This window comes from Humulus lupulus, chromosome 3 (genome assembly GCF_963169125.1).
Source record: "Humulus lupulus chromosome 3, drHumLupu1.1, whole genome shotgun sequence".
NCBI lineage: Eukaryota > Viridiplantae > Streptophyta > Magnoliopsida > Rosales > Cannabaceae > Humulus > Humulus lupulus.
The window spans coordinates 121,428,435-121,455,222 of NC_084795.1; the positions used below are offsets into that span (position 1 = coordinate 121,428,435).

At 40.6% G+C, this 26,788-nt stretch overlaps 1 non-coding gene across 1 annotated transcript; it reads left to right on the forward strand.

Moving 5' to 3' along the window:
• Positions 1–8,897: 8,897 nt before the first annotated feature.
• Positions 8,898–9,004, forward strand: LOC133828372 (small nucleolar RNA R71). The gene has a single exon (XR_009890997.1). It is a non-coding gene; the product is annotated as a small nucleolar RNA R71 (small nucleolar RNA).
• Positions 9,005–26,788: the final 17,784 nt, after the last annotated feature.

Genomic DNA, 26,788 nt, shown 5'->3' on the forward strand with positions numbered 1-26,788 from the left:
GGCCGTTTTGGCACACAATATTGTTGATGACAAAGTCCAGGGCCTTTTTGGAGGTGATGGTGCTCATTGGTTCCGCCTCGACCCACTTGGTGTAATATTCGACAACTACAATGACGTATTTTACTCCACCCTTCCCGGTCGGGAGGGATCCTACTAAATTGATTCCCCAAACTGCAAAAGGCCAGGGAATGGTCCTCAGGGTTATTTCTGTTGGAGAGGCTCGCAGGATCTTTGCGTACCTTTGGCACTGTTCACATTTGCGGACGTAATCAACACAATCCTTCTTCATCGTTGGCCAGAAATATCCTTGCCTTCGGATTTTCTTGGATAAGCTAGGTCCGGTTGTGTGATCTCCGCAAAAACCTTCGTGCACTTCGTGCATGATTGCACTCAAATCTGTTCTGGATATGCATCAAAGATAGGGCATGGATAACACCCTGTGATAGATTTTTCCATCCATCATGACATATCTAGGAGCCTGGTACAGAAGTTTCCTGGCGGCAGCCCTATCCGCGGGCAATTCTCCAGTGGTTAGGTGCTGGATGAGAGGGCCCATCTAGGATATAGAGTAATCAATGGCGTTGATGATTGCGGGTGCTTGAATATTTGGCATGGGTAGATGGTCGATCGAGACCACTCTAGAGAATTTTGCTTCAACATATGTGGCCAATTTTTCCAATTTTTTTGCGAACACATTCTTTTCCCTGGGAATTTGGCGGATGAAGTATTTCTTGAAGGATTGGAGTACCTCTCGAGTTCGCGTCACGTAGGCGGCCATCTTCTCCCCCTTTATTTGGTACTCCCCCAAAATTTGTCTAACCACCAGTTGGGAGTCCCTGTGGACTTCAATATTTGCTGCCCCTACCTCTTCTGACAAGCGTAATCCGGCCAGCATGGCCCGTGCTTAGCCTCATTTTTTGATGCTTTGAATTGGAAGCATAGGGCGCTTTGCAACTGGTGACCTTGCGGGGATATTAAGATGGTCCTGACCCCGGCCCCGTTCTCATTGGAAGCTCCATCTACGAAGATCTTCCACAAGGGCATTATGGGGTCGACGGGTTCTTCATCTTCAGTTATCTCGGTGCATTCTAAGATGATGTCGGCCAGGGCCTGTCCTGTGATGGAAATTCTGGGGACATAAGCGATGTCAAACTGGCTAAGCTCCACGGCTCACTTCAAAAGTCTTCTCGATGATTCGAGTTTCTGTAGTACTTGTCGTAGGGGATGGTTCGTTAGTAATTTGATGGCGTGGGCTTGAAAGTAAGGTCTCAGCTTCCTGGAGGCAGTCAATAAGAAAAATGTTAGCTTCTCGATTAAGGGATATCTGGACTTCGGGCCCAACAACCTCTTGCTTACGTAGTAGACTGGGAGTCTTCTTGCACTAAAGTGATGCTGATGGCATGTTTTGACACTGCCAAGTATAGGTACAATGGCTCCCCATCCACTGGTTTCGACAAGATCGGCGCTTGGGCCAAATGTTCCTTTAATTTCGCGAAGTATGTTGAAGAACGAGATGCACTTGTCTGTGGACTTCGAGACAAAGAGACTCAAAGCTGCTATTCTTCCCATTAAGCTTGGAATGTCTTTGCGCTTTCGTGGTGATGGCATCTCGATCAATGCCCTGATCTTGTCCGGGTTGGCTTCTATTCCTCTTGAGCTTACTATGAAGCCCAGAAACTTCCCGGATGCCACGCCAAAAGTGCCCTTTTGGGGTTCAACTTCATCCCATGCTTCTAGATGATGGAAAATGCTTCTGCCAAGTCATCCACATGTTGAGTCGAGGTCTTGGATTTGACCAACATGTCGTCTATATAGACCTTCAAGTTCCTCCTTAGTTGGTTCCAAAACATTCTGTTGAACAATCTCTGATAGGTGGCCCCAACGATCTTAAACTCGAAGGACATGAAGATGTAGCATTATACACCCTTGTCCGTCTGGAAGCTGGTTTGTTCCTTGTCTGCTACATCTGGTCTATTCAGGGCAGAGGGAAGCAGTCTTTCGGACAGGCCTTGTTAAGATCTGTGAAGTCGATGCAAGTCCTCCACGTTCCATTTGGCTTTGGTACCAACACCTGATTGGCCAGCCAAATGCTATACAAGGCCTCCCAGATGAAATTGATCGAGGACAACTTCTCGACTTCTGACTTAAGGGCCTCTGCCCTTTCTATGTCTAGGGGCCTCCGCTTCTGCCAGAAATGAGTTGCATTTTCGTCAATTTTCAGGGCATGACATATGATGTTTCGGTCGATCTCGGTCTTATCTAAATGAGACCAAGCCAGGACATCCTGGTTTTCTTTTACCTGGGTGATTATGGCAGCCCTGACCTCTGGGTTCAAATTTCTCCCAACTCTAATTACTTTTGTCGGGTCAGTGTCATCGATGCACACCTCCTCCACTCGTCCATGGGTTTTAGTGCCCCATCCGCTTCTATTCGCAGATCTAGTTCATCGTCTTCCCAGACCACTCTCCATGTTGGTTGCAGAGGTGGAACTGGATCCACGTCTTCCTCTTCAATGGGTTCTTCGTGGACCATGAAGATTGGTTGGGCGGAAACGTGATAGCACTTTCAGGTGCTCTTTTGGTCTCCCGGTATTGTTCCCAATCCTCCATTATCACATGGGAACTTCATACAAAGGTGGCGGATGGAGGTGATGGTGCTGAAGTCGACTAAAGCAGGATGGTCGAAGATCACATTGTATGCAGTGGGGCAGTCCACCACCACGAAAGTGCAATACTTGAACGAGCCCTGAACCTCATTCCCCAATGTCACGGGTAGCTGAATCTTTCCCATTGGGAGCAATGAATCCCCATTGAAGTCGTAGATCTGCGTTGGGCAGAAATCTAGATCTGCCTCTATTAGGCCATTCACTGTGAATGTTGACTTTAATAGGACATGGCGGAGCTCCCGTCATCTACCAATACTCGGGATACCCTTTTGTTGGTGATTTGGGCATCAATGACCAAGGGGTCATGATGTGGGAAATGAACGTTCTGGGCATCCACCTCCATGAACGTGATGGCCAGGTTCATCAACTTCGGGCACTGGGCTGGAGTTTGGACCAATGCACATACCTCATGGTCGTGATTGAGTTCGTTGAGGTATCTCTTCTGATCATTCCGTGATGGTCCTCCCAGATAAGGACCCCTTGATATGGTGGCCATGTGGCCATCAACTCAAGGAGATGTAGTTCCAAGAGGATATGGAATTCCGGGTCCAAGATCCATTGGACCTCCAAGTGGTCGCACTATTGGGGCCCCCTAAGGGGCCCTACTCCCGATCAGGGAGCGTACCCTCCTTGAGGAATTCGGTAAGATGCCTATGCACCTTGGGCCAAAGGTTGTCTGAGATTTGTTGGCAATCCCGGAACTCCTGTTAGCATCCTGACCCATTGGCGGAGATGCCCCAATTTTATCAGATTTTCGATCTCGTCCTTCAGCTGACGACATTCTTCGGTCGTGTGGCCCACGCCCTTATGGTAGGCACACATTTTGCTGGTTTCCCTGGAATTCTTTCCCCCTTTAAACATGGGTCTTGGTTTCTGGTAATGGACTACATTGCCTGTTACAAGGTAGATGTTTACCCGGGTGTCCACCAAGTTGGTATAGTACGTATATTGGGTCTCGTACCCCTCTTCCTCTTCTTTGAGGGCTCAGATCAGTTTTAACTTTTGCCCGATCTCTTTCCCCAGGAGGGGTTTATGCTTGCCTCAACTGCTTCGACCTGAGGTGGTTGGGCACCGCCAGGAGCAGCACTATACCCAGTGGGTGCCACCACGTACCTGGAGAATGGGGTCGATGGAGCTGGAGCATATCCTGTCGAAGTGGGCACATAGACCTTTGGGGTCATGAATGGAAACCCAAGGTTTCCAGCGTATCCGGATGCCGTTGGAGGTGCTGGATAGATATTTGCCGGATACTTCGCTCTGTATCTGGGAAAGGTTTGTGTTGTCAACTAGGTTGCTAGGTGCCATCCAAAGGCTTGGATTCGAGCCTCCTCCCAGTTGATGAAATCTTGTGCCATCCTAATGAATTCTTCAAGGGTGGCCTCCTTGTTGCATTGAATGTCATCCCAGAGAGGGGACCTAGCTCTGATTTCAAACTGGAGAGATACCAAACGCTGTCCGTCATCCACCTTAGCTTTTGAGGCTTCTTCCGAGAAGCATTGGATGTAAGCCCTAAGGGTCTCTGTGGGATGCTGTTTGATGTTGTCCAGCGCACTAACTTCCATGTCTAGCTTTATGGCAGCCATAGACTGTTTATGTAAAGATGACTGCAATCCAGACCAAGACTGGATCGATCTCATCTTAAGTCTCTTCCACCATTCCCCTGTGAGTCTAGCCAGAGTGATTGAGAAACATAGGCATTTTCCTTTGTCACGGACGTGAGCTACAGTCATCAGGTGATTGTAGCGGAACAAGTGATCTCTGGGGTCAGTGTTCCCAGTATAGGCGGGTATATCTAGCATCTTGAACCCCTTTGGTAGCACGACGTCCAATATGTGCTTGGCGCATGGCTTCTTTTCCTCTTCTTCGGACTCGGAAACTCCACCTTCCTACTTCCAGATTAGGCGGTCCGTGACCTTTTAAAGAGTGGCCAGCTTTTCCATGAACTGCTTGGCCATTCCGTCATCTAGGGAGACTCTCTCGTTCCTCCTATTGTTGAGGTTATTCCTCAAGTTGCCTCCTCGGGGAAAATCTTTTCTTTGTAGGCTCGCTTCTTTTGGGCGTTGAGGTCGTTGTGCAAGTCCACTCAAGAAGTGTCGTCTCCCAAACTGATTGTTTCCGGCTCTTCTCCGCATTTGTACCCTCTGTGATCCTTGTTCATGGAGGCATTGGGAAAAAAGCGTCGTTCCTGATCGTCCTATCTGAGATTGTTCTGGGGCTTAGTACCCTGCAGGCACTTCCCCTGCGTATTGTTTGGATGATCCCATCATGGGACAGGATTCATCTGTTCTTTCCTAGGGAATTGCCTTGGGTTAGCCCTGGTTTAGGAACGAGATGAGCTTTCTTTTGGGGGTTTGTTTTTTCAATGGGATCAGCCATTTTGGCCTTCCCTTTTTCCTCAATAGGATTCGACGGGTCGCTCTGGGATGTGGGGTTGCTCCCGGAGGAGGAATAGGGGTAGCATCGTTGGGTATGCTAATCCTTACAGGTGGGACAAGTGGCTGCATTTCTGGGGGAGGAATGACTTGTGGATTTGCTGTCAATCCTTGGGCACCTACAAAAGCCTGCAGAACCAGGAGAGACTCTTGCATTTGGCGGGTGGCCTCTTATTGTTCAGCCATCCTGGCTTCTTGATCCAGGACCTGTTGTCTCAAATGGACCACCTATGGATCCTCCTGTTCAGGATCCATATCCTTCTCGTCAGGATCAACGGTGTTTTCGACCTCATGATCCTCATACTCCCCTTCATATTCCTCATCATAACCTTCATCGTAGTTACCCCCATCCCCGAAGTTCTGGGAATCTTAGGGCAAAGGCCCCTGGTAAGTGCATCCTCGGGTTGATCTTCAAAAAGTGGTTGATTGGGCAATGGTTCTCCATTGTCTTGTTGTTGTTGGTGAGTAGGATCGAACACGGTATGCTTGGTGTTCACCATTTTCGCAGATGATCAAGGTTGACTCAAGCTTTGTTCAGCTCTTAATGAAAGCACCAAAATGTTTATCGAGTTTTTCGAAACTAGAAATATGTTATGAAAAAAGAGCTGGAAAGAAAGGATAAAGGATGGACAATCACAATTTTTACGTGGTTGAGGCGTTAATGAGCCTTAGTCCACGAGTAACTAGTATTAGGTTTTAGATAGTTTTGACAATGGAGTTTTTCTATAAGTTTTAGCAGAGCTTTTGCTTACAAGAGAAATTCTGGGATCCCTGCTATAGTGCACAGCTGATCCTATTTATAGGCAGTCAAGCATCTTGGGCCAGACTAATTCGGGCCCAATAGGGATGTAATTACAGTTTGCTCGCTAATGGAGCCATAACACAAAGAATGTGAGACAACTAAATGTTGTTAATCAGGGCCCATTGGGTCGGCTTAGGCGTGGCCAAGCCTTACAGCTACCCATTGTACATTAGCACAAACTGGTCCACGTGGGCTTCCAAGGGGATCCTGGGGACATGATCTGTCAGAGTAGTGGCAGTACTGATTCCTAGGAACAGTGTACGATCCATGCGTACCCTCTTCTATAGGTGAGTTGGGGAGACCAACTACCAGATTTCTCAGGGATATGTCAGCATCAGGGACGTCTAGTCCTGGTTCGTTTACTAATATCCCAGTTTGTTTTCCGGGGGTTCTGGTTCATTCACCAGGACCCGGGTTCATTCGTAAAGGTAGATCTCGTGATGGTAGAGACTCTCCCTGGATTCATGATAGGATCCATCACCGGTGAATAGTTAGTTTACCACCTTAATAAACATCCCGAAGGATGTAGGTTGGTGCTGGCTGGGAAGGTAACTTGGCTTGCAATGCTATCCTGGTCCATTTACTAAGCTCGAACCCATCAAACCTTATTGGGCCCGATTCCATTTGGGTCGTCAGGATTTCTTCCTTCCTTGTTCACTGGGCTTAGGATGGGCCTAGCCCTCTTCTGAGGGCCCATGAATCCATTTGGTCATGCCACGTGTCATGGGTGGAAAATAGGGATAACAATCAATATGGATCAAAAATGGAAAACTTTGGAATAACAAATCAAGGGTAGGCTAGAAAGGCTCAAACGATCGAAAGAACTTGCCTTAATCATCTCTCTAACTATGTGTACTCATAATTTCGCCTCAAATAATTTATCAACGCTTTCTAGAGTGATAGGGACTGTAAATTTCCAACATGCAACAATTGTTTCCAATACAAACAAGAAGTAAAATCAATTATGTACATAAATTCCAAAATACAAGTTCAAGCTTAAGTAGCAATCACACATGGGTTAAGCACACAAATCATATAGAATTCATCATTATCTAGAATCACATTCATTACAATCCATAGTTCTCATCATCGACCACTACGTTCAACAAGACCAACACAAGAAAACACACAAACAAACAAACAAAAAAAGAGACTAAAAAAATGAAAACAGAAAAAAATAAAATAAAAACAGATAAATAAATCCAGCAACAGAAAAAAATGAAAATTTTCCCTTCCCCCCACACTTAAACAGTACATTGTCCTGAATGAAAATAAAATGAAAGATAAGGAAAAGAAAACTCCCTCAAGTACGCTTTATTTAATTTCGTTAGCTCGATTGAATGCTGCTCTCAAGATCTTTGTGCTGGGTATTTCAATGAAGTCTCCTTCCCTTTGATCTTACCAGGAGAATCAAACACATTGAATTTAATAACTTCACCATCAAATTCCATTGTCAGTGTTCTTGCTTTAACATCCAGCTTTGTATTTGTTGTCATCAAGAATGGCCTCCCAAATAAAACCGGTGTCGTATTGGGTATTGATGCATCCCCAATTTCAAGTATATAGAAATCTGCTGGAAAGACAAGTCCATCAACCTTCATCATCACATCTTCAACTACCCCTAAAGGATAAGCATTAGTGCGATCGGCTAGCTAAACAATAACTCATGTCTCCTTTAGTAGCCTAAGATTCAAATAAGCATATGATGAATATGACATGACATTAATCGATGCTCCCAAATCTATCATACACTGCTCAATCCTTTTATTCCCAATCACACAAGAATTGTAAATATTCCAAGATCCTTGCATTTTGGTGGCAACTTCTTTTGGAGAACAGCAAAGATGTTCTCCCCCACACTTATATTTTCATCACCTTGTAATTTCTTCTTATTCGTGCATGACTCCTTCAAAAATTTAGCATAACATGACACTTGTTTAATAGCATCAAGTAATGGGATGTTTACCTCAACTTTGCGAAAAGTCTCAAGAATTTCCTTGTGTTAACTTCCTCTTTCTTAAACTTTTTCAATTTGCTTGGAATAGGAAAACGAGGGACATAGGTTGACATAGTTGCTTTATGTGACGTTTTCTACATTGATAGTTCATCATGGATGGAGTTGTCTTCTACTTGCTTTTGCACTAGAGCTGGCAAGGAAGGTTGTGTGGGTGGCTCATATTGTATACCACTTTGTAGTGTTATCGCACTTACATTCTTCTTGGGATTCTTCTCAGGTTGTGAAGGAAATTTATTAGAAAGATGAGCTTCCAACCTGTTATATGATGCTGCTAGTTTTCCCAGCTGATTCTCCAAACTTTTGATGGATGCTTGAGTAGTTTGCTGAAACTGAACCATTTTTGTAGCAATTGCATTAATTAAATCTTCACCAGAGGGTTTTGTACTCGCTGGTTGAGCAGCTTATGGTGCTTGCGATGGTCTAGGTGCATAGTTCTGTTGGGATCGCTGTTGAAGAGAAAAACCAGGCGGTCTAACAGCTGTAGACTGTGAAGCAGCTTGTTGGTGATTCCCATAACGAAGATTTGGATGATCACGCCAGCTAGGATTATAAGCTTGTGAAAAAGTTTCATAGTACATTTGGCATAATTGACCTGGGAAATTACCTACAACATTAACACCCTCAGTCTGTCCCTTGAATAGAGTAGGGCAAGTATCAGTATCGTGCCCCATAATCTGACATATTCCACATGGCCGCACCTATTGGCCTAAAGCAAGTTGTTGTACCACTACAGTTAATTGAGCCAATTGATGACCAAGCTGGTTCTCATTTGAATTTATCACCTCACTAACTGACTTTGGTGGTGGATTAGGTTCTTGGAAAATGCCAAACTATTGTGAGTTGGTAGCCCTATTAGAAATCAAGCTCTTGGCTGCAGCAGGAGTCTTATCAACTAGTGCACCCCCACTGGCTACATTAATCATAATCCTATCTAGTTATTGTAATCCTTCATAAAAGTACTGGATTAGGAGTTGTTCACTTATCTGGTGATGAGGGAAACTAGCACACAACCCCTTAAATCTCTCCCAATATTCATAAAATGACTCCCCTGTATATTGCCTTATACCGCAGATCTCTTTCCTGATGCTTCCAACTTTAGATGTTGGAAAATATCATTCCAAGAACATAGTCTTTATACCATTCCATGTTTCAACAGTACTGGGTGGAAGATAGTACAACCATTTATTAGCTACATCCTTCAAGGAGAAAAGAAAAGCTCCCAGCTTAATTTGTTCTTCAGTCACTGTAGCAGGTTTCATACTAGAACAGACAATATGAAACTCCTTCAAATGTTTATTCGGGTCCTCGCTGGCCAACCCATGGAAAGAGGCCAGTAAGTGAATGAGGCCCGACTTCAACTCAAAGTTGACATCCAAAGGTGGATATTGGATGCAAAGCGATTGTTGGTAAGGATTGAACTCTTTCAACGTCCTTTGCTGGTCCATTATTTTATAGGATCGAACTAAATCATCAGAATCAGATTCGTTGTCAGACAACAATGACTCTTTAACATACTCTACACGTTGATAATGACCCTGAAAGAGTGGATTGCTAGTGATAGTTCTGGAACAGTGTGACGCAGATGATGCCTTAAGATAATGTTTGATTTTTTCTAGTCGATCTTGTGTATCATCTCCACTAGACATAAACACCTAAAAATACCATAGTAAATTCTAATTATTTGCAAGAAAATAAATTTGAATAATAAAGTAAATAACAATAGTCCCCAGTAACAGCGCCAAAATTTGACGAGTGTTGTGTGCTGTGTCAAATTTAAATATTATTTTATTTTCAATATTACCAATTATATTAATATAACAGTAAATACGAGTCGAACTCACGAGGACTACGTTCAAATTATTATTCAAGAATTAACAATAAAAATTAAAGAAGGGATTTTTTTCTCCAATTGAAATTTAAATAACATAAACATAAAAACAATAACGAGTTAATATTACTATTTAAAGAAACAGTTAAGAGTCATTCTCCACCCTCCACAATCATTCAAGACCAACAATAATAAACATTATTCTGATTTTCCAATTAAATTATTAACCCTATAGATAACGCCGAAGCAGTCAATTATCCCAATCTCCCAATTACAATTAATCAAGGCGAAACACTTAATAATTAAATCTTTATACCAAGCAATAGATCCATGAAGCATGTAATCTATTTAACCTAGAAATAACATTATTTTCTGTGGAGATAGGTTAATCTAAGCAACAAATCAATGTAGCATATAATTCATTTAACCTAGGTCCTACACTTCATCACAATCAATAATACCTATGACAATACTATCAATTGCAAATTATCACATGCACTTAAAACCCTAAACTATTAGGTGAAAAGTAAGTCTAAGATGATAGTAGAACAATGAAACATCCTATTAGTTGGCCATCTAACAAGATATCACATAATCCATAACATTAATCGTAGAAGAATATAAACAATTTAACATTGGAGAAATCAAGAAATAACATTCATTATTGAAAATCAAGAATTCATGTTTTGGGTTTTGGAATAACCCTTAACCTAAAAAAATATTACTCCATAATCACAAACATAACAAAAAACATAAGCATAACTAAAATTAAAGAGTTTGAAAGAGAAGAAGAAAAAACTAGTTTGATGTAGGAAAGATTGTTGTCATCTCCTCTCCTCTGTTATTCTAATCTCCAGAATTAGTAACTAAAAACTTATGAAAACCTTAGCCCTAAAACTCTTTATAATCCTCTTAAAAATCTAATTAAAAATAACATAAAAACTGAAATCGCGTTGACTAGTCGCGGCTTGGAAAAGTGGTTGTCGTGGCCAGTGTGCCTGATTTAGCCTTGAGCCGCGACCTGGAAAAGTAGTGGCCGCGGCCAGTGCACAGTTTCTCTTAAAAAATCGTATTTTGTCCACTACTTGAAGAAGTACTCGCTGCGGCCAAAACTTGATGTTTCCAAAATCCTCATTCGTTGTAATTAGGTTGCAACCACCACTTCTTTGAGCCACAACCAACACTCCAAATGTCACTTCTCTTGATTTTGTAGGTCACTAATCAAGCTTCATTCATCGCAACATCATCATATACGCTTAGAGACTTCAAAACACATTAGAATTACATCTCAACTTCATCTTGAAACTCCTTTTTGTAGCCTATAAAATTCTTAAACAAAAATTGCATAAAAAATATCAGTGTTATCAACAAAAATTACAATTTAGTTTAAATGTCGAAAACATACAAAATGAGCTAAAATCTCTTAAAACACAAAGTTAGCATCATCCAAATATGAAAGAACTTGTAATATATATATATATATATAACAATGAACTTATCAATTGTCAAAATTGTTTTGCGTCAATTTTGGACAATTTTACTAAGATGTGGTATTTAGAGAAGAAAATAGAAATTTGGGCAAATTTATTAATTTTGATAAATAGTATTAAATAAAGAGTCAAATTATAATTAGTTAATTTGAATAAATAAATAAATTAATTAATTAATTGATTATTATTATTTAAATATAATTATAATTATAATTATATATGTATATAAATTTTTAATAAAAACTTTTTAAGATTTCGTTAAACGAAATGAAGTTATATATATTATATTATATTTATTTAATTAATTAATAATGATTTTTTTATTATATAATTATAGAAAATAATAGTATTTGAATTTAAAGATTTTTATGCTTTGAATTTAAAAATGGAAAAATCCCAAGGCTTGGCAAAATATCTAGTATTTAGTTGAATTAAATTAACCATAAAGTGTTGCTATAAGTAGATACTTAAGTCTAAGGTTTTGGAATCTGAAAAGGTGAAGTGAAAAAGCAAAAACATAGACTCAAGAGACCTATTGTAGCTGCTCATATTCTCTCTTGTTCTCCATAATTTTCCCATCTCATATGTTGAGAATTGCCCACTCTAGTCTAGGTGATCAAATGTAATTGTGGAAGACTATGTAGTTTGAAGATCCAGTTCACTCTCTTATCATTTTGCATACTTAATGTCAATCCCGGCCTTTATCGCTCCCGGCCTTTGCCGATCCTGGCCTTTTCTGATCCCAGCCTTTGCCGATTCTGGCCTTTGTCAATCCCGGCCTTTGCTGCTCCCGGCCTTTGCCGTTCCGTCACAAACGCATGTATGATGTAATAGTTACAAACAATTACACATAAAACTAGGGACAATATAAGCACAGATAATCGGGTCATGCCCTTCTCTACGGGCACAGACAGTTTTCTTACCTTGAGTCCCGAGCTTACAGTGCACGGTGATCCAAAGCACGATCCCTAATCTCGAGCCTTAGCGGTAAAACCTAGTCACAACGTAATAACGAATAAATATCAAAACCTAAATCAATTAGAAGCATCAGAATAATATACTAGCCTCTAGGACCTCAAATTCCACTAAACCGAGTAGTAGAATCCTTCCCGATCCTTTAGATTTGAGTTCCCGAGCTTAAAACATGTTTTGGTTATTTTCTTTAATTTGAGCCGCAGTCCAGCCCATAGGGCCGCGACATGCTACAAGTTAGAGAGCCCAAGGTTCTCTCCTGGGGAACACGGGCCGCATCATGCCCCAACCTACACCGCGGTGCCTGGGCAATTTCAGAGAACCGCTAAGCCTTTCCACGCACACGGACCGCAGCGTCTGAAGAACAAGGCCGTGACTCGAGCTCCAAAACCTAGAATTCCTCAGCATTTCCCATGTGTTTTTTGCGAGCTAAACCCATCCAAATTCACCCAAAACAATGAGCTAATCTAAAATTGAGCTACAAACCCTAAGCAATACATTCTTAACAATAATTTAACACCACAACATATCCAAAAATTCCCACAAACCCCTTAAATCCTACCTTGATCTTTGATGCTCAAGAACATCAAAAATGGATTTTAAAACTTAGAATTAACAACATAAATGAGGTTACAAACCTTACCTCAACAACAATTTGACCCCAAACTATCCCTTGATCCTAATCCTAACTTCAGCTTCTTGGATAACTGAGTGTTTTCTTCTAATTCCTTCCCAAGGCTTCTAGCCTCATTAAGACTAACTAAAGGCTAGATAAAGACCAAAATGACCCTCATCCTAAAGTTTCCCTTCAATGCCCTCAAGGGAAAAATGATCATTAGCCACATTTCCCGTTAATCCTCAAATTGTCTTATAAATTTCCAACTAATCCCGACATACTCAAATAACCACTAAATAACTACCTGTTACCCGGTAACCCCAAATACGTACTACGTTCACAAAATACCCCTAGGCTCACCCCGTGTTAGGTATTTGACCTCGTTGTGACTATTCCGCTAATCCGCTCACTAGGATCGCCTCAGACCACACATCTCAAATATATTCCCATAACATTGGGGTTTCACTCATAACACATACATAATTACATTTATGCACTCAATGGGCCAAAATTACAAACATGCCCCAATTTACAAAAATGGGCCCACATGCATATTTAATACACATAAACATGCATACCAAGTCATATTACCACAAAAATCATTTATACCGCATAATCACACATAAATTAAATTAATTCCATAGATAAACCCGATTATGCCCTCTTGACGCTTTAACCAAGACACTCAGCCTTAATAGCAAATTTGGATCGTTACATTTGGTAATCAATATTTTCATGCATGAATATGTTTAATGAATTTTGAGTAGCATAATTGGATTTTGTTTTAGTATGAAGCATATTGATTTTATGTGTATTTGTTGCAATTTTTGTTTATTTAAGGATTGAAAAATTGCACATAATTTTAAAAAAAAAATTGGACTAGTTAGGTAGTTTGTGTGTCAGACACACAGTAAAATGTCATCGGGGATGCTGGGGTCGTACGACGTTCGTACAGATCCGTACGACGGCCTCATGCGGGGCCAGCGACAGGCTTTTTTCACCCAAAACATTCCAAAAATATCTTAATTTTAAATTATTATCTTTTTATTAATTTATTTTGTTAAATTATTTCAAATTATAAAAATATCTTCTTTAATAACCATATTGATAAAATTGTTTATTTTTATTCAAAAATCAGATATTGATTTTTAAAGTTATGGTAAATATCTAAGATATTTTCGTTGATTTTGAAAATAGATATTTTTTAAAAAGGAATAAGATATTTTGGTTGAGCTTGAACATATATATTTTTAAGATATTTTGGTTATCATAATAATAAAATTAATTATTTTTGTATAAAAATAGAAATTAATTTTACTAATATCTTAATATCTATTAGATTTTTGTGCAGTTATTCTATAAAATCAAATATCCCATGGATATTAAATTTAATTTTATTAATTTAATATATTTCCTGAAATAATATAATTGAGTTAATTATTGATAAATACAATCCAAATTAACTTAGTTAATTGTTGATGGATTTTATTTAAATTGACTTAATTATTTTTTTAAAATTGTAATTAATTATGAATTTTGTGTAGATAAATTATAGATTAATTAATTATGATAGTTTTGCAAATGTGATAAATTGTGACATTTTTTCATAAACACATACATATTGCTCATGATTAGGATATTCAATTGTGTGACATATATGTGATTTTTGCAATTGGACTTAGATGCTTATAGTGACTCATATGTTTGGATATATATGTGGTTTTGGTTGCCAAATAAAATATTCATAAAATGATACGTTTTATTTGGGCTCATTAGAAAATGTAAAGTTTAAATTCATCTCTTGTGGGTGATTCCAATTGTGAATGTTAATTTGCTTTGCATGATTATAGTCGGCCTAATCAATTGATAACAATTAATAAAACAAAAGTTTAAATCCCTATCTTTTAGGCTTTGTGTGGAAGTTAGGGGGCCTTAGTAGAGGGTACGACATACTGAACCCATACCTCCTCCATGCAAAATCAATTGTTAAGGCCCATTTACCTGAATTGGACATAATTGTCTTGGGTTTATTTTTCTAGATAGTTGAACATTAGAAACAAATTAATTCTAATTTAATTGAATTTGTTTCAATGTGACACTTTAGAATTAATAGAAAATTATAGGACTTTGGTTTTAAAAATTATTTTACAAATTAATTTTGTGAAGAACCTTAGTCATTAATTTTCGAAAAAATGATAATAAAAATACTTAACTTAATTATATAATGAGCTTGTTTTAAGAATTATATTTAATCTCCACCGTTAGTTTAACAAGGTCGATAGCTTAATGGGGCCTCGAGACACTTTGATTCGTTCCCCTATGGAAAGTGTTCATTAGTTATTTTGACAAGGTTAGATTTCGAAAGATATATAATTAGAGGTCAAATTCTAATAGACTCTGCCCAACGATGACTGCTAGGAGTAAATCTATGATTATCAAAACCGTGGGTCTAGCTCATAAAATAAGAAATTTTGTTTTCTTATTTTGATCGAATAGTAGGTTGTTAATAGTGGTGTCAATTATTAAATGAGTTTACAACTCTATTTCACTAATGATATTTTTTTTACTCTCACCATCCAGGACAAGGATATCGTAGATTAGTTAAAAACCTAAAGAAATAGAGATATGATTATTTTTTGTATATTTCCTTATATCTTGCATATATTTGGTGTATGTTGTGCTATATTTTAAAATTTGTGCGAATAAAAGTTTTATTGAGCAAATGTGATTGATTTCTATTTTATTGATAACTGGTAGTTTTAATTGTGGTTGTGTCTACTCCCATCCTTTCTCAATTATCGATGGAGAAACTCACTGGAGAAAACTTCCTTAAGTGGGAGTAGAATATCAACATTGTGTTGATTGGTGACAGCTCCAAGTTCGTCATGATTGAGAAATCCATGAAAGTTCCAACTGAAGGAGCTACCAAGTCTGTAAAAGACAAATACGAGCATTGGCAGACAACTAATAACAAGGCACAGTACTACATGTTGACTAATATGGTCGACACTCTCAAGACAAAGATGGAGAATGTCGAGATGGCCTACGAAATCATGGATCAGCTCCAAGACATGTTCGGGGCAAAGTCTGTGCAGACTCATTTTGAGGCCACCAAGAAATATTACAATGCTCAGATGGCACCATCTCAACACGTTCGTGATCACCTGAACAAGATGAGAAACTACTTTCAGGAAGCGGACCTACATGGAGCAACAGTAGATGAGGAAACTCAAGTCAGCTTAATCTTCAACAGTCTCTCTCCGGCTTTCCCACCATTCACCACCAACTATCTGACGAATAAACTTAATTATGGTCTAACACAGCTCATGAATGAGCTTCATACTTCCTAGTCTATTATGGGTGGATCAAGTAAGGGAGGAGAAAAGAAGACTATTGGTGCTGCTGATCCAGCTAAGGCTGCAGCTAACCTAGCTTCATCTTCGAGAGGTGGAAATAAGAAGAAGGGTGGAAATAACACCAAACCCAAGCCTGTAAAGATGAGTGCACAACCAGATGCATAGACGCCTAAGGGGAATAAAAAGTAGAACAAGAAAGGTAAAGGTAAATGCTTTCACTGCAATGAGAAAGGGCATTGGAAACTGGATTTCCCCAAGTTTCTAGCAGCGAAAAACAAAGGTAAATATTATAGTTCATTTATCTTAAAAACATGTGTTTTAGAGAATGATAAATCTTTTTGTTTTATCGATTCTGGATCTACTAAAGATGTTTGTAATTCCTTACAGCTTCTTGAATCGTCGGAGGAGGTGGATGTGGGGGGCTTAAAGCTTAGAGTTGGGAACGGAGCGTTCATTTTGGTCCAAGCTAGAGGAAGAGCTCGCCTAAAGTTTGGAAATAAATATTTAATTTTAAATGATGTATTTTTTATTTCAGATTTTAGTAGAAATTTAATTTCAGTTTCCATGTTGCAATCAGAACAATTTGTTATGACTTTTACAAGTTCGAATATATCTATTTCTTTCAATAAATCACAATCGTGTATTGCATGTTTGGAAAACAAACTTTATATTCTATAACCTGATGGACCCCTCGCGTTTAATAATGAATTAATCAATGTGGCCAAACCTAGGACCAATAAACGTCAAAAGACCGATAACAATAACATGACGTATTTATGGCATTTGAGACTAGGTCACATTGGCTATGATAGGATTCAAAGACTTACAAAGGATGGACCTTTGAGGGAACTCACCTTACTTGAATTACCTGTCTGTGAATCATGTTTAGAAGGCAAACTGACCAAGCGTCAATTCTCTGCTAAGGGTGATAGGGCCAAAGAACCACTTGGAATAGTGCATTCAGATTCAGATGTCTGTGGACCTCTGAATGTGAAAGTCAGGGGTGGTTTTGAGTATTTTGTCACTTTTATTGACGAATATTCTAGATACTCATGTCTTTACCTAATGCATAGGAAATCAGAAACATTTTCAAAGTTTCAGGAATTCCTAGCTATGGCTCAAAACCAATTAGGTAAAAGATCTTGTGATTTGATAGGGGTGGAGAATATTTGGATATGCAGTTAAAAAATCATTTAACTAAACTTTGAATTTTATCTCAACTTACTGTCCCGAGTACAGCGCAACAAAATGGTGTAGCGAAACGCCAGAACATAAATTTATTGGAAATGGTTAGATGCATGCTTAGTTACTCAACTCTACCAACTTGATTCTGGGGACATGCAATTTAAACTACGAACGGCATTATAAATTTCGTGTCATCTAAATCAATCCCCAAAACACCTTTAGAACGCTAGAATGGGCATGAACCTAGTTTACGCCATTATAGAATCTGGGGTGTCCCGCCCGCGTCATGAGGAAAAAGGAAGGAAAGCTAGAACCGCGAACTGAAGTTTACATGTTTATTGGCTATCCTAAAGGAACTCGGGGTGGAATTTTCTATAGTCATTCAAAAAATAAAGTATTTACTTCTACCAATGCTACTTTTCTGGAAGATGACTATGTCCAAAACTTCAAACTGCACAACAAAGTAGTTTTAGAAGAGATGGTTGAAGAATTGACTCCAACCAATGTTCCATCATCATTAACGCAAGTTGATGATGAAATTCCCACTCTTCATGTCCAACTGACGCAAGTCGATTTAAATGAAGAAAGTACCATTGTTCCTGAGAAAACAGTCACAGAGCCCCGTCGTAGTGGGAGTGTTTCTAAGAACCAAATTCGCTATGGTTTGGATGGTGAAACCAATATGGTTGTTGGTGACACTGGTGGCGATGATCCATTGTCTTTCAAACAGTAAATGGCTAGCCCTAAAAAAGGAACTATCGCTCGAAGCCATGAAACAGGAAATGGAGTCCATGTACTCAAATTCCATATGGGATATTGTGGAAGCACCTAGTGACTTTAGGGCCATTGGGTGCAAGTGGATCTACAAGAAGTAATGAGGTGTTAATGGAAATATCAAGACTTATAAAGCTCGATTAGTGGCAAAGGGTTATACCCAAAGAGAAGGCGTGGACTATGAGGAAACTTTTAGTCTGGTAGTCATGCTCAAATCCATTCGCATCCTCCTATCCATAGTAGCTGCTCTCGACTATGAGATCTGGTAAATGTATGTCAAGACAGCTTTTCTTAATGGAAAGCTTGACGAAGTCATTTATATGGATCAGCCAGAAGGATTTAAAGTATCTGGACAAGAAGGAAAAGTTTGCAAGTTGAATAGGTCCATTTATAGACTTAAGCAAGCTTTTAGTTCCTGAAAATTTAGGTTTGATGAGATAATCAAAACCTAGGGCTTTGAACAAAATATTGACGAGCCTTGTGTTTACCAACTAAGGGAAAATGAAATAGTAGTATTCCTGGTTCTGTATGTAGATGATATCTTACTCATTGGAAACGATGTTAAGAAATTATCAGATGTGAAGAATTGGTTGAGCACTCAATTCCAGATGAAGGATCTGGGTGAAGCACGTTATGTTCTAGGTATCCAGATCATTAGGGATAGAAACAACAAACTCTTAGCTCTATCTCAAGTAGCTTACATTGATAAAGTGCTTGAACGTTTCTCAATGACAAATTCCAAGAAAGGACGTCTACCGTCCCGCCATGGAATTCATCTTTCAAAGAAGCAGCCTCCCCAGACTCTTGAAGAGGAAGATGCAATGAGAAAATTTCCTTACACATCTGTAGTTGGAAGTCTAATGTATGCTATGTTGTGTACTAGACTAGATATCTACTATGCAGTGGGAGTAGTGAGCAGGTATCAGTCAAACCCAGAGATTATATGTTAGTCTACAAGGGTGGTGCTTTGAACCCTATAGGCTACACCGATTTAGATTTCTAGACTGATTTCAATGATCGGAAGTCTACTTGTGGAATGGTGTTTACTCTTGGGGGTGGAGTTGTGATATGGAGAAGCGTAAAATAGTCTGCGATCTCAGATTCCACCATGAAGGCTGAGTACAAAGCTGCATCTGAAGTAGCTAAGGAAATAGTCTGGCTAAAGAAGTTCTATTCAGACCTTGGTATTATTCCAGGTATTGATAAATAGCTTGTGTTTTTTTGTGGCAACACAGGAGCGATAGCCAACTCGAAAGAACCTCGAAGTCTCAAGAGGAGTAAGCATGTAGAAAGGAAGTATCACATAATTTGAGAATATGTGGCCAGGGGATATGTGAAGGTTATGAAGATTGCATCTGAAGACAATCTTGTAGATCTGTTTACAAAGACACTACTAGAAGCTACATTTGATAAGCATATCAAGGTAATGAGATTAGTAGAATTGAGGTATTAGTTTCTATTGGTGCAAGTGGGAGTTTGTTAGGGTTTTTATGCTTTAATTAAAACCAAATTTCTTTGTAATCTCATTTTATTATCAATAAAAGAATTGAAATCATTTTTGATTTGGTCAATCACTTTGCTCACATGTTTTATTTTCATGATTATTTGTTTAATATAAATGTCTATTAAATCTCGAGCATATAGGTAATCATATTTATAGTGATGTAATCATAGTGGAATATAAATATGATTTTATGTTGAAAAATAAGTTAGTCCTAAGATTAGTCAATGCACATGATTTACACTGACTTACCAATCTACGATATGGTCATGCTCTAACGTCCTAGAGACTACCAGTTTCCCAGTTGGCAACAAAGTCCTAAATCCTCTTGCATACAAATCACAAGGTCTACACAAACAGTCTATCACCCAAGCAGAAACAAGAAAGAGTAGCTCCTGAATCAATCAATGCAGTAAATGAAGAACTGGCACTAGAAATCTGAAATGTCACGATCGAGGGACTAGCCTCAGCCTTGGTCTGGGTCAAGGTAAACACTCTGGCTTAAGTAAGGCCGTCAGTCTTCTTTAGTACTTCTTTTCTGGCTTTTGGGCAGTCCTTCTTCAGATGACTGACGCTCCCATAGATGAAGCATGCTCTGACTCTGTACTCCCCCAGATGTTGTCACCTACACTGTGGACACTCTGGGAAGCTTCTCCAATTCTCTCCCCCGCCGTGACGGCCACTGAAAGTACCCGAAGCCCTCCTATCTGGGCCAGAAGGAACAAAAGAATCTAGGGCCTTTCTCTTCTACTAATTGAGGCCATTACCCCGGCTAAAACCAATGAAGGGAGGCATTTTCCTCTGAGCATCGCGCCTTGCAGCGTCTTCTCTCCATATCTGATCTTCAGCCCCCTCAGCAGTAAAGGCTTTCTCCACTACCTTGGCATAAGTGGTAGTCCTTGGATCTAATGTTATCTTTACATCCCGAGCTATCATCACATTCAGCCTCTGTACAAAATGATCCCTCCGTGCCATATTAATAGACTCCAAATTCGTCGCGAACTTTGCCAACCGGTCAAACTTTAAAGCATATTCCGTAACGGTCATTCTATTTTGGGTCAGGTTAGTAAACTTATCAACCTTTGTAGCTCGGACTGCAACACTATAGTACTTATCATTAAAGACATCTCTGAATTCATCCCAGGTCATAACTGTCACATCCATCCTTTGGGACACAACTTCCCACCAGATGCGGGCGTCTTCTCTCCACCTGTAGCTGGAACAAGCCACCCTCTCATTTCCTTCCACCCTCATGAAATCCAGGATAGAAGAATTCATATTCATCCACTGCTCTACCAGCAGTGGGTCTGGACCGTCCTCAAAGGTGGGAGGGTGTTGCTTCCTGAACCTTTCATACAAAGGCTCCCACCTGTTCTCCATCATAGGCTGGGCTGGAACTGGTGCCACAGCATGTGGAATATGTAACCCAACACCCAAAGGAGGGGCCTGCTGCCTCAGTTCTCGGAGTTCATCTTTAGTTCACTAAAGTCTAGCTTGAATTTCTGCAAACATTTGTTGCCATTTCTGTGGAGTAGGTGGAGGGTCCTAACCCTGGTTGTCATCTTCGGTCATATTGTCGCGGAGTCTAATAGATCACTGAGGCATAACTTCAATATGCCTACAATCAATGATGTCGCACATCAGCCATGATAACAACATCCAAAAACCACCTCCCAGTCCAATCAATCAACCACAAACAACAGATCAACACAATGCACACATAGCATCAACATATAGCAATCAAAGGGGTCATACCCTAGCATTATATACACTAATCATGCTCTATTTATACTAATCAGGAAAATAAGGCAACTCATACAAACAATTAAACACATAATTCACTTAATACCGACCAACCCTGAGTCGAGTTTGTCTCTGGCAGCGAGTGTACATGTTCAGTCAATCTCCAGGAACCATAAACCTTAACACGCTCTGATACCAAGTTGTAACGCCCTACTACCTTAGAGTTATTACAAAGTGATTTTAAAATGTGCCATTAGCTCTCTACTCAAGGTTTTAGAACGAAAAGTGTGATTAAATCGGAATAAAGATTTTTTTAATGGAAATTAAGTATAAAAGGTTTGGACATTTATTAAACTCATCAAATAGATACATTGGGATCCCAAAACACTGTTTCAAAATGTATTTACAATTCAAAAGTTAAGTTATAGTCGACCTAAGTGATAAAATCAATTGTTTATAGCATGTCCTTCAAAACAACCCCGGTCGTGGCAGCTAGGTAGGCCGAAGATGTACCCGCCACTCCATACCTTCCAAATCATGCTTGGCTAGCCTTTCCTTTGCCCTTACCTGCACCATAGAGCACCTGTGAGCCAAGGCCCAGTAAGAAAACTAAACACATAGAATATGACTACTTAATCCAGTAATACACTACTTCAATAGATAGCAGATTATTCACATAACTGACTATGCTGACCTAGGTGCTTTACCAGGCACTGGGTTCACGATCTTCATCGAACGGGTGAGTACAACACCCTAGATAGCCATGCCATTGTGGCATGCATTCAACATGCTTGTTGTCATTTGGCCTGAATTCAGCATGCTTATCCCCTATGAACACCGCAAATTGGACATGATCCTAAAAGGCCCAAGCCTCACACAAGGTCTTCGCGAGACTGACCCCTCTCACCCCACATGAAGCCCAAGCACACTTTGCCTCGCGTGCCCAGGCCCGTGCCTCGTAGGGAGGCCTCGATCCACCAGCGACGTGCCTCGCTCGCATGCTCCAAATGAGGGCCTCGCGCCACCAGCTGCGTGCTCCAAACGAGGGCCTTGCGCCACCAATCACGTGCCTCGCTCGCGTGCTCCATATGCGGGCCTCGCGCCACCAGCCACGTGCCTTGCTCGCATGCTCCACGTGAGGGTGTCGCGCCACCAACCGCGTGCTCTGCTTGTGTGCTCCAAATGAGGGCCTCGCGCCACCAGCCGCGTGCCTCACTCGCGTGCTCCAAACGAGGGCCTCGCGCCACCAGCCGTTTGCCTCACTCGCGTGCTCCACATGAAGGCCTCGCGCGACCAGCCACGTGCCTCGCTCGCGTGCTCCACATGAGGGCCTAGTTCCACCAGCTGTGTGCCTCGTTCACGTGCTCCAAATAAGGGCCTCATGCCACCAGCCACGTGCCTTACTCGCATGCTCCAAATGAGGGCCTTGTGCCACCACCCGCGTGCTCCAAATGAGGGCCTCGCGCCACCAGTCGCGTGCCTCGCTCGCGTGCCTCGCTCGAGTGCTCCACATGAGGGCCTCGCGCCACCAGCCGCGTGCCTCGCTCGCGTGATCCACATGAGGGCCTCGTGCCACCAGCTGTGTGCCTTGCTCGCATGCTCCACATGAGGGCCTCACGCCACCAGCCGCATGCCTCGCTCGCATGCTCCACATGAGGGCCTCACGCCACCAGTCGCGTGCCTCGCTCACATGCTTCGCAGGAGGGCCTCGGGCACCATCCCATCTTGCGAGGCCATGCCTCACAAGCCTCGCCTAAGTGCCTAGGGTTGCGCACCCTCTCCCATTTCGCAAGGCCAGACCTCGACCGTGCCTAGGTTCCCAAACCCACGCACCATCTCGCTTGTCCATGCCTCTTTGATATAAGTATATGCCCCGCTGAAGAGGCCCTCCTCTATTTTCTAAGGAGGGTGTCACCAGCGGGGCGTGACTCCCACATGCTTATCTCAGTCAAGGCTATAAATCCTCTTATATTTAGCAAAGTAAAAAGGGGCTTGGAACAAGGGTGTATCTTGGATATACGAGGGCAACCTTCAGGGACAAGGTACGCATATGGGAACATGTTGTACGACCATGGGGAGCACAGAGGCGTATGCCTGACATCCATCTATGGCAAGTGGTGGAAGTACAACGAGTGGTGACATGGTCTGCATGTCTCTAACCATATATCAGAGTCGACACTACAACCACCTGTGCCACTACGTCTGGTGCCACTTCTCTGACACTCATACTAAATAAGTATTGGAGGCATCCCCACAGACCCTGACTATGTACCAGAGCCGACACCACGACCTTCTGCACCACTACTACCTGTGCCACCACACTGACGATGTACCCATGTACCATATGGTCCCCCGGGACCACAATGTATCATAAGCCATTAGAGCTTCACTATAAATTGATCTTGACCCCTCAAACAAAGGGGTTGGAAAATTCTTGTAAGATCAGATTAATCTAAGAGAAAAATACAAATTTTCTTTCTATTTCCTACTTGCAATTTTCCTTCAAGTTTCTATAAGTTCATTTGTGTTCATTAGATATTGATATAAGTTTTTGAGTTTTCCATCCATATTTCATTGATGAGTTCTTACCATCAACAGTTTGGCACCGTCTGTGGGAAGGATAAGTGCCAAGCCACTATTCTTCCATTGATTCCACTAGGAAAAGATGTCAAGACATTCTAAGCGACTGAGAGAGCCATGAGAGGTGGAGATCCACCTTGAAGGAGATCAATTGAAAGCCTCCATGAAGAATCCTCCGCCACCCAAAAGTGTGGATGCCCCAAAGGAGCCCACGGTTCGTGGGGATGAAAATGAGGCATCATCCCCAGCTGTCCAGCCTGATGAGAACCATCTGCAATCCGCGGTTGCTCCACCTAATGTCGGAGAGCTTCCACCCCTAAGGCCACCACGGGTGCCAAACTCCGGCCGGCAAGATCCGAGTCCAACAACACACAGGCCAAATAAGAGTCACCATGTGCATTCTATAAGCTCGAGCTCTATGTAATGACCCAACTACTCTAGACTTTGGACCATTAACAAAAATTATACATAGACATTAATCTTTAATAACACTTACAAGTGAAATGATCATAACTTTATTAAAAACTTGTAAAAACAAATGTTAAACTTACATAAAACTCAAAGTAGGATATGGGATCCCATTGTTTTAAAATCAAAACATAATATAATTGTAATTAAAAGAAGATTACATAAATAGGTGCGGAAAAATACACATAAACCATAAAACAAAGACTTCATCCTCGAATCGAAACTCTCGGCTCTTTGAATCCATTCCGCCTCAATACACATTCCCCAAGCATCCACGAACCTTTCTCGCCACTATAGCTATTTTCCTGATCATATAAACATAAAAGGAATGAGCCTAATGCCCAGCAAGGAAAATCTAACATATAGCCATATACATAAAAATTCATAATGCAACATAAAAACATACCAGAACACTTATGTCACATACATACTATAATGGCCATTATTACTTGGGGTCCCATAAACTAAACAAGTCATATGCCCATTAGATTAGTGGGGTCTTGCTAGCTAAGCAAGTCATATGCCCATAATCTATTTGGGGCTTGTTAGTTGTATAGGTCATATGCCCAAGTCTACAAACATACTTAACATAGCATTTTTCATAACACATATTCATAAGATAACATATAAAAATCATATAATCACATAAATCCTATCCTATTTTCCTTACCAAAATAACCGGGATATGAGAACTGATTTGGGACCTTGGAACACTACTAAAAACCATTTAAAATATGGTGAGTATATTGAAGAAAAGGGATGAAAGTGAAGAAGGAACTATACTATCAAAATATACTTACCAAAAACCTTGTGCTTAAGAACTTAGATTTCCTAACCAAGAATAAGAATAAGGTTAGAATACTGAGTAGAAGACTATGAGAACTTTAAAGAATATAATACAGAAATGGACTAGAGTTTGGGATACCTTGAGTACTTCTATGATCAATCTAAACCTTGAACTGAAATGTGTATAGAACCTTACTTTCCAAGTGTTTGGTAAGCTTATAGTGATCAAGCTTATAATTCCCAATCCAAGTGTTTACACTCTCACACTAACCTAGCAACTTGCAGCCTCTGAACTTAGAGTAATAGATGAATAAATGGTTGGGTACTAGGTCCTATTTATAGAGTTTAGGAATGAAAAAATCTTCATTTAACTTGAATAAAAATAATGGCCTTTTTAAGTGAAAATAATTTGAATTATCATTCAGCAGAAGCTGAAGACTCGTTCAGAAAGGTGCTGGACTTATCAAGAGGTTAGGGATTTGAATGAGAACGTTTTTGAAAAATTTCAAAAACACACTGAAGGAGGCGATATATCGCCCCCTGTAGGCGATATATCGCTTGGGCCATTATGCCCGAGGCAATCGTGCAACGTTTCGTGTTTTCTGTATCTTCGTACTGCGATATATCGCCCCCTATAGCTGCGATATATCGGCATACGCTGAATATTTAAACACGAAATTACACATTTTTAGCTTAATTTGAATTGAGTAAACAGCCTTGACTAAGCCCTCTAATGTTTTTGTAACGACCCCAAATTCGGTATTAAGGCTTAGGGCCTGGGATAGTGTGCCTGGAGGGCATAAAAGGAATTCTGTGTGTGTCTTTAATGAGTTTTATGCATGATTATGATTTAATGCATGTTATATGATTATGTGATTAATTGTGATGCATGACTATGTGAATTAGTATGCATGTAGACCTGATTGAGCATATTTGTAATTTGGCCATGTTGGGCATGACTATGTTGATACCTGTGATTTATGACTCGAGACGATCCTAGAATGAGCGGGTTAGCGGAAAGTCAAAGTGGGAACCTGTACCAGGCTTGGGTTAAGCCTGGGAAGTTTAATTGAGAATCTGGGAATATATTTGATGATTAATCCGGTATTGGGTAGCGAGCGGGAATTTTAGGAACACTTGAGGAATTAGTGAGAATTTGGGTAATATGGCTAAAATGCCCCTTTATGTACATAAAGGTTTAGAATTAGTAAGGGAGGGCATTTTGGTCATTAGGCTTGTAAGAGATAAAATAAAGAAGGTCTTTATACTTAGTGGATTTTGTAGAGAAAAGCATAGGCTGAAAAGAAAGAAAGAAGGAAGAGAGGGAAAACTGAAGGGTTTGGCTTTGAAGATTCGGTTTATGGCTCTCCCAACCACTTCACTTGATTTTTTTTCTTGAGGTTAAGCTCAGTGGAAAGCTAGGGTTAGCTGAGCATCAAGGATCCTAAGCTAGGCTTGAGGATTGGCAAGGGATTAGCAAGATCACATCAGAGATTTGAGGTAAGTTCTTGAGGTTTTCGGTTTTAGGGTTTTGCTGGTTTTGAGCTGTGTTTTGAGCTAAATGGATGGGGTT